Below are 6,269 nucleotides of genomic sequence, written 5' to 3'. Positions count from 1 at the left end.
AACTTGAAAAATGACTAGCAAGGACATTTTTAAGGCTCATACAAAAACCCTTTAAGGTTTTTACTCAATTTTTTAGAAGAATATTAAGAACTTCTTGGGGTTTATTTTGAGGTATAAAAAGAGTTTATAGCTTAAGGGGTTGCTTAGATAGAGCACTTTTGCTTGAGCCCTATTTTATGAAACTTTTTTTACCATAACTCGAGTTCCGAGCAAGATATTTGAAAAACTGTTCAAGGCACCTTAACGTAACTTTCACAGTGAGTTAGGGTGTTTCTTACCAAACAATTTGATATATGAATGACTTTAGTAGCTTAAGAACTCATTAAGTTACAGCCTAATATGTGATCCATGGTTCAAGACTAGTCCAAATTATACAGTTTAAAACTTGAAAAATGACTAAAATGGACACTTTTGAAGGTCACACAAAAACCCTTTAATATTTTTACCCAATTTTTTCAGGGAAATATTAAGAGCTTCTTGGGGTTTATTTTGAGGTATAAAAGGTGTTTTTAGCTCAAAAAGTTACTGAGCTAAAGCACTTTTGCTTCAGCTCTATTTCATGGAACTTTTTTTACCAAAAGTCGAATTCTAAGCAAGATATTTTAAAAAATATTGCGGGCATTTTAATAGAGATTTCACTGTTAGTTAGGGTGTTTTATGGAAAATAATTTGAAATATGAATGATTCCGATAGCTTAAGAACTCACTGAGTTACAGCCGATTATGTGTGCCATGGTCCAAGACCAGTCCAAATTATACAGTATAAAACTTAAAAAATTACCAGAAAAGACACTTTTGAGGCTCAAACAAAACTCCTTTGAGGTTTTTACTCAATTTTTTTAGAAGAGTGTTAAGAGTCTTTTGGAGTTGAGGTATAAAAGTTGATTCTAGCTTAAGGAGTTATTGAGCTAGAGTACTTTTGCTTAAGCCCTATTTCATGAAACAATTTTTTACCAAAAATCGAGTTCTAAGCAAGATATTTAAAAAACGAATTCAAGTATTTTAATGAAAATTTCACTGTAAATTAGGGTGTTTCTTAATAAACAATTTGATATACAAACGATTCTTGTAGCTTATGAACTCATTAAGTTACATCCAATTATGTGAACCATGGTCCAAGGCCAGTCCAAAGTATACAGTTTAAAACTTGAAAAATGACTAGCAAGGACATTTTTAACGCTCATACAAAAACCCTTTGAGGTTTTTACTCAATTTCTTTATAAAGGTCTTAAGGGCTTCTTAGGGTTTATTTTGAGGTATAAAAGTTGATTTTAGCTTAAGAAGTTACTAAGCTAGAGCACTTTTGCTTGAGCCCTATTTTATGATTTTTTTTTAACCAAAACTCGAGTTCTGAGTAAGATAATTGAAAAACGAATTCAAGCATTTTAATAAAAATTTCACTGTGAATTAGGGTGTTTCTTAAAAAATAATTTGATATCTGAACGATTTTTGTAGCCTCTGAACTTATTAACTTACATTCAATTATGTAAACCATAGTCCAAAATATAAAGTTTAAAACTTGAAAAATGACTAGCAAGGGCATTTTTAAGGCTCGTACAAAAACCCTTTGAGATTTTTACTCATTTTTTTAGAAAATGGTTAACGGTTTCTTGGGGTTTATTTTGGGGTATAAAAGTTGATTCTAGCTTAAGGAGTAACTAAGCTAGAGCACTTTAGCTTGAGCCCTATTTCATGAATTTTTTTTTAACCAAAACTCGAGTTCTAAGCAAGATATTTGAAAAACTATTTCATGCATTTTAATAGAGATTTCACTGTAAATTAGGGTGTTTTTTAGCAAACAATTTGATATATGAACAATTATTATAGCTTATAAACTCATTAACTTATAACCAATTAAGTGAACCATGGTCCAAGGCCATTTCAAAGTGTACAGTTTAAAACTTGAAAAATGACTATCAAGGACATTTTTAAGGCTCATACAAAAACCCTTTGAGGTTTTTACTTAATTTTTTTAGAAGATTCTTAAGGGCTTCTTGGAGTTTATTTTGAGGTATAAAACATTATTTTAGCTTAAGTAGTTACTGAGATAAAGCACTTTTGCTTGAGACCTATTTTATGATTTTTTTTTAACCAAAACTTGAGTTCTGAGCAAGATATTTTAAAAACTATTTTAGGGATTTTAACGAAAATTTCACCGTAAATTAGGGTGTTTCTTAATAAACAATTTGATATATGAACGGTTTTTATAGCTTATGAACTCATTAAGTTACAACAAATTATGTGAACCATGGTCCAAGGCCAGTACAAAGTATACGGTTTAAAAATTGAAAAATAGCTAGCAAGGACACTTTTAAAGGTCATACGAAAACTTTTTGATGTTTTTACTCAATTTTTTTATAAGAGTCTTAAGGGCTTCTTGGGGTTTATTTTGAGGTATAAAAAGAGTTTTTAGCTTAAGGAGTTGCTGAGCTAGAGCACTTTTGCTTAATCAATATCTGACAAGAGTTTCACGAAATTGTGTCTTAATTATGGAACTTTATTTAGGGCTAAAACTGTCACATTCCTCTAAACTGTTAACTACTTCAGAAATATATGCAATTACCCTTATATTAGTAAAGAAAAACTCAGAATTAAGGACTCCAAAACTTTTGCTCTTCCAGGTTCTGGGTCTAGTGTCTAAGAGTGTAATAACTTAATGGGGTTTCATTCCAAAAGAAAATTTCTAAGAAGAATATGTTCAAAACTATTCTAGACATCTGGATAGAAATCTCACTGGGAGTTGGAGCGATTCTTAATAAACATTTTAATATATGAACGAGTTTTGTAGCTCAAGAACTCATTGAGCTAGAGCCAGTTTTGTGAGGTCACTTTAAAGCGTGTAGTTTGAGAATTAAAAATGAGTGATGACACTTTTGAGGGTGACACAAAAACCACTTGAAATTTTTACGTAATTTTTTCGGGAGAGGATTGCGGGCCCCTTGACATTCGATTTAAGGTATAAAAGCTTGTAAAGTATTGTCATAAAAGTCTAGTAAGTCATTAAAACTAGGCACTTTTGCTCAAGCTATTTTTTTGTGACTCTTGACAGCATAATTTAAAAACTAGTCGAGGCAGTTGAGTAAACGCTCAACTGTAAGTTAGAGTGTTCCTCAGTAAACAATCTGGTATATAAATCATCCTTCTAAGTTAATCACTCACTGAGTTACAACCAATTTTGTGTGATATGCTCCAAGGACATGATTATACAAAAGCCTCTTGATGATAAATTTTTTAAAAGGTTATTGAGAAACTACTAAAGAGTGATTGATTGATCTATACACAGCAACCAAGAGCTAATAAACTTGTCAAAAACACCAAGAAAAGTGAATTCCTAATACAGTTTTTTGAGCAATGTATGTTTTAAACGGCATATATTTGCCTATTTTTAATGAAAAATTGCAGGAGTAGGGCCGAAAATGCGTGAAAATAATGCCACAAGAGTTGACTAGCATTTTGGTGTACGTTAGTTGTGGGAAAACGCACCTTTCACCCACTTTTCCTACGAAAACTGCTCGGCACCATTTTGGGAGAACAGTGGAATGATTTCGCAATTTTTGCCTTATTAGGAAATTTTTGGCTTTTTGAGGCATTCTCTACGTGATCTGGAGGTATTAGAGGTTATTGAGGTGACATTATAATACCTCAATCGGTTGCACTATTTGCTTATAAGCCAAAACGTCGAATTATTTTAAAAAAAACGCATGAAAATTTTAAATGCGGCCCATGCGCAGTCCGCCCTCGGATTTAACGGAGTAACGTCATTTACGTCGCTCGTTCCTACGAAAATTCAAAATTTTACGTGAAAAAATTACGGGAAATGCGGAAAATGTGTGAAAACGATGCGGAAAATCGCGGCGCAACTTTTGATGTACTTTCGCGGTCTGTAAACGGGTTTTTCGCGATATTTTCGTCAAAACAATGTTGCAATGTCCTGGAAAGACATTGGGGGGTAAGTGTTGCAATTTTTCAATTTTTTTGGTGTATTTTGCCATATGGGGCATAAGGACCGTTATTTAATCATGATTTTCATGTTGTATAAACGGGTTAAGGTGGAAATCAATCGAATTTTTGAAAAATCTTTATTAAATCAATGGGAATCCTTAAAGGCATAAAAGTTTGACAGGTGTAGGGTGCGCGCGCAGTCCTTCGCCATTTTTCCATAATGGCCTCGATTTTCTAAATGGCGTGTTTTTCTCCGAGTTTTCGTATATGAATTTGCAAGTTTTTCGGGAAAAAAATGTGAAAAAATGCGAAAAATGTGTGAAAACGGTGCGGAAAATCGCGGTGCAACTTTTGAGGTACTTTCCCCGACTGTAAACGGGTTTTTCGCGATATTTTAGTCAAAATAATGTTGCAATGTTCTGGGAAGACATTGGGGGGTAAGTGTTGCAATTTTTCAATTTTTTTGGTGTATTTTGCCATATGGGGCATATGGAAGGTTATTTAAACGTAATTGCGGGCATAAAGATCATGATTTTTATGTTGCATAAACGGGTTAAGGTGGAAATCAATCAATTTTTGAAAAATCTTTATTAAATCAATGAGAATCCATTAGAGGCATAAAAGTTTGACAGGTGTAGGGTGCGCGCGCAGTCCCTCCCCATTTTTCCATAATGGCCTCGATTGTCTAAATGGCGTGTTTTTGTCCGAGTTTTCTTATATTAATTATGCGAGTTTTTTGGGAAAAAATGTTGAAAAAATGCGGGAAATGTGTGTAAACGATGCGGAAAATCGCGGTGCAACTTTTGATGTACTTTTCCCGCCTGTAAACGAGTTTTGCGCGATATTTTCGCCAAAACAATGTTGCAATGTCCTGGAAAGACATTGGGAGGTAAGTGTTGCAATTTTTCAATTTTTTTGGTGTATTTTGCCATATGGGGCATAAGGACCGTTATTTAAACGTAATTGCGGGCTTAAAGATCATAATTTTCATGTTGCATAAACGGGTTAAGGTGAAAATTTATAGAATTTTTAAAACATCTTTATTAAATCAATAGGAATCCATTAGAGGCATAATAGCTTGACAGGTGTATGGTGCGCGCGCAGTCCCTCGCCATTTTTCCATAATGGCCTCGATTGTCTAAATGGCGTGTTATTATCCCCGTTTTCGTATATTAATTATGCGAATTTTTCGGGAAAAAAATTTGAAAAAATGCGGGAAATGTGTAAAAACGATGCGGAAAGTCGCGGTGCAACTTTTGATGTACTTTTCCCGCCTGTAAACGGGGTTTTCGCGATATTTTCATCAAAACAATGTTGCAATGTCCTGGAAAGACACTGGGGGGTAAGTGTTGCAATTTTTCAATTTTTTTGATGTATTTCGCCATATGGGGCATAAGGAAGGTTATTTAAACGTTATTGCGGGTATAAAGATCATGATTTTCATGTTGCATAAACGGGTTAAGGTGGAAATCTATCGAATTTTTAAAAAATCTTTATTAAATCAATGGGAATCCTTAAAGGCATAAAAGTTTGACAGGTGTAGGGTGCGCGCGCAGTCCCTCCCCATTTTTTCCATAATGGCCTCGATTGTCTAAATGGCGTGTTATTGTCCCCGTTTTCGTATATGAATTATGCGAGTTTTTTGGGAAAAAATGTTGAAAAAATGCGAGAAATGTGTGTAAACGATGCGGAAAATCGCGGTGCAACTTTTGATGTAATTTCCCGACCTGTAAACGGGTTTTTGGCGATATTTTGGCCAAAACCATGTTGCAATGTCCTGGAAAGACATTGGGGGGTAAGTGCTGCAATTTTTCAATTTTTTTGGTGTATTTTGCCATATGGGGCATAAGGAAGGTTATTTAAACGTAATTGCGGGTATAAAGATCATGATTTTCATGTTGCATAAACGGGTTAAGGTGGAAATCTATCGAATTTTTAAAAAATCTTCAATAAATCAATGGGAATCCTTAAAGGCATAAAAGTTTGACAGGTGTAGGGTGCGCGCGCAGTCCTTCGCCATTTTTCCATAATGGCCTCGATTGTCTAAATGGCGTGTTTTTGTCCGAGTTTTCGTATATTAATTATGCGAGTTTTTTGGGAAAAAATGTTGAAAAAATGCGGGAAATGTGTGTAAACGATGCGGAAAATCGCGGTGCAACTTTTGACGTAATTTCCCGACCTGTAAACGGGTTTTTGGCGATATTTTGGCCAAAACCATGTTGCAATGTCCTGGAAAGACATTGGGGGGTAAGTGCTGCAATTTTTCAATTTTTTTGGTGTATTTTGCCATATGGGGCATAAGGAAGGTTATTTAAACGTAATTGCGGG

Source organism: Anthonomus grandis, chromosome 19, assembly GCF_022605725.1.
Source record: "Anthonomus grandis grandis chromosome 19, icAntGran1.3, whole genome shotgun sequence".
Classification (NCBI taxonomy): domain Eukaryota; kingdom Metazoa; phylum Arthropoda; class Insecta; order Coleoptera; family Curculionidae; genus Anthonomus; species Anthonomus grandis.
This window is presented reverse-complemented; position numbering follows the sequence as displayed.